This window comes from Mustela nigripes, chromosome 14 (assembly GCF_022355385.1).
Source record: "Mustela nigripes isolate SB6536 chromosome 14, MUSNIG.SB6536, whole genome shotgun sequence".
Taxonomy (NCBI): Eukaryota; Metazoa; Chordata; class Mammalia; order Carnivora; family Mustelidae; genus Mustela; species Mustela nigripes.
This window is the reverse complement of record NC_081570.1, coordinates 32793018-32796495: the sequence shown is the minus strand read 5'-3', so window position 1 is coordinate 32796495 and position 3478 is coordinate 32793018. Positions and strand designations below refer to the sequence as shown.

Here is a 3478-nt window from a genome sequence, read left to right as displayed (position 1 = left end):
GTCACAGCCCTGAGATCAAGAGTTTCATGTATAGTTCTAAATACATTTCCCTGATACTACTATGAAGCAAAACTTTTTAAATTATATACAAGTAAGTTTTAGCCATTTACTAACACATTCTCCATTCTTAAACCGACAGCAAGTTTTTTGTTACCAGTATCATCCGTGCTGCCTGTCACAGTTTCCTTTCCAATCTTCACACGTTTCCATCTCCATGTACTACCTAGGCCCTTTAAGTACAATATTTTTAACAGAAACCATGACAAGCATCGTCACCTCATTCCTCATTTTGATTAAAACAGAGCATACCACAGGCCTGACCTAGGATACCTCATTTCTTACCACTCTTCCTACACTTACTCTGCTGCAGCCACATATTCTTACAAAGGGATGAGATGTATGTAATTGTTAAGGCTAGAGCACCGGGCTCAAAGCTAAGTGTCAAATACTAAGGCAGTTATCAGATGAGGAAACCATTGCTGCTGCTTTGGCAAAACAATGCATCCACTCTCCCATATGGCCAAGTGCTAACTTCTCCCAGGTCTCATGCTTGCACCATGTGACTGCCAGGCCAGGTTCTCATCTGCACCCTGGCTGTAGAGAGAATGCATTCTCTGGGTTGGCTAAGAGACTTAGGCTACCTAATCCTTATACATGGTGAAGACATCCATCAACTGCTGGCCAACACAAGACACATGAAAAAGTACATAGGTAGTTTTGTTTGCAACACTAGCATCAAGACTGTTATCACAAGAAACTTTCTTCCTTGCTGTGGTTTTCAAAATCACATTTTGACATTACAGGTCTCTCCTGCTGTCTGGAAGCACTCCATTCCTATGGAACCCTCTGTAAGCTAAATAGTGTCAAGTGAAGAATCAATTACCACTAACTTATATGGAAAAACCTGTGTTCTCAAAAACAAATTATCTCTTAGATTTTGCTAATACTTTGGGATGTATTTTACTAAAATTGGAGTAAGAGAATATCAGCGGGGCCCCTGCCCAAGGATGACATACAAATTCATGAGATGTTCTGTATTTTTTACTTACTGAAAGGATTAAAAAATGCTGATTTGGAGGGGGCACATGCACCCTAGTGTTTATACAAGCACTATCAACAAATTATGCAAAGATCCCAAATGTCCAGGTGTACCTGGGTGGCTCAGTGGGTTAAGCCTCTGCCTTTGGCTCAGGTCATGATCTCAGGGTCCTGGGATCGAGCCCTGCATTAGGCTCTCTGCTCAGCAAGGAGCCTGCTCCCCCACAAAACCCAGCCTACTTGTGATCTCTGTCAAATAAATAAAATCTCAAGAAAAAAGCCCAAATGTCCAGATGAATGGATAAAGATGTGGTATGTATACACACACACACACACACACACACACACACACACACACACACACACACACACAAATTGGGAGTATTACTTGGCCATTAAAAAGAAAGAAACCTTGCTATTTGCAACGTGGATGGAAATAGTGTACTACACTAAGTAAAAAAGACATCAGAGAAAAGACAAATATACGATTTCCTGCAAAACACATGAATGTAGGGGAAGGGAAAGAATAGATAAACAGAGGGAGGCAAACCACCATGAAGAGATTCTTAAATATAGAGAATGGAGGATTACTGAAGGGAGGTGGACTAAATGGGTGATAGACATTAACGAGGGGAACTTGTCAGGTGCCTAGATAGCTCAGTGGGTTAAAGCCTCTGCCTTCAGCTGAGGACCAGGATTCTGAGATCAAACCCCACATTGGGCTCTCTGCTCAGTGGGGAGCCTGCTTCTCTCTCTCTGCCCGCCTCTCTGCCTACTTGTGATCTGTCAAATAAATTAAAAAAATAAAAAAATAATAAAATAAAATAAAATAAAATAGGGGAACTTGTTGGGATGAGCACTGGGTATTTTATGTAATGCCATTTAGAGTGGCTTTTAGAATGTCATTCAGGTAATGAATGTAATGAATCACTGGATTCTACTCCTGAAACCAATACCATACTATATGTTAACTTGAATTTAAAGAGCACAGATGCTGGGGTGCCTGGGTGGCTCAGTGGGTTAAAGCCTCTGCCTTCGGCGCAGGTCATGGTCCTGGAATCGAGTCTGCATCGGGCTCCCTCTCAGCGGGGAGCCTGCTTCCTCCTCTCTCTGCCTGCCTGTGATCTCTGTCAAATACATTAAAAACTGCAGCCAAACCAACAACAAATGCTATTTTCATAAAAGAAATTGTCAGATTTCTTGGTTAGCAAAAACAATAATTTAAATTAAATTAAATTCCCTTAAAAGAAAATTGCTAAGGTATAATGCAGAATTTTGAAAAGTGGTGAATACCTGTTATTGGATATTTAACCAGTATTTTTTTTGTTTTAAAGATTTTATTTATCCATTTGACAGACAGAGATCACAAGCAGGCAGAGAGGCAGGCAGAGAGAGAGAGAGAGAGAGAGAGAGAGAGAGAAGGAAGCAGGCTTCCTGCTAAGCAGAGAGCCCAATGTGGGGCTCGATCCCAGGACTGTGGGGTTATGACCTGAGCTGAAGGCAGAGTCTTTAACCCACTGAGCCACCCAGGTGCCCCTAACCAATATTGTTTTAGTCATTTCCATGATACATACATATCCTAGGGATGCAATTATAAAAAAGTATACTTTACATACCATCAACAGTATCCAAATTTGTTCCATTGTACTCTTGTCAGCATGGAGCATCTTAAAAAAAGGCTCCAAGTTTAGGAGGAGTTTGAAAGACACTAGCCTACTTAAATAGTATGTTCCCACCTTATTTAACAGTCCCCTAGAATTAAAGGTACCAGGGCAATACAACCTTGGTTCTGAAATGTGAGCAAGTTCTGGAAAGGGGCACCACCACCTGGACTTACACATAACTGCAGGACTCCTGGAAGTGACACTCTAAATCCCCAGCACCTTTTCTCTCTGGACCCAAAACACTGGTCAGGATGATCCCAAATGAACATCTAGCGAGACACTGTACAAGAATAATCAGAACAGGTTTAGGTTAGAAGGGAGTTGAGACCACAGAATTATTTTCACCAACCTCCATACTCTTTACCTACAGGCATTACATTTGTTGTTACCATCTCGGATCAGCCACACACAGGAGTGAGCCTGTTTACAGAGTACAGCCAGGCTCTGCCACAGGCTGAAGTAACTCTTCCATAAGGAAGGAAATAAGTGATTTGCAGAATCCAGTTGGAGCATGTATGCTCTCTCCCCTTTGCCACTGTCCCTCAGCAAAAACAACTTACAAAAAAGAAAATGGCCAAATCATCCTAGTAAATGTTTTCTGATGTTTAGTACGAGCCAACAGGTATGTCACTTGAAAAATTACACATTTTAAGGAAATTTCCGACTAATCCGGTGAGTACCATCTATTTGCAGCTAGGTTTAAGCTAAGGGTCCTATGGCCAACTAAGGACTTAACAAACTAAAATTAAGACAAGACAAAAATATACACAAAGACA

The 3478-nt window shown here is 41.3% G+C and overlaps 1 pseudogene; it reads left to right on the top strand.

Annotated features, from left to right (window-relative positions):
- Nucleotides 1-944: 944 nt before the first annotated feature.
- Nucleotides 945-1042, top strand: LOC132002335 (U6 spliceosomal RNA; annotated as a pseudogene).
- The last annotated feature ends 2436 nt before the right edge of the window (nucleotides 1043-3478 follow it).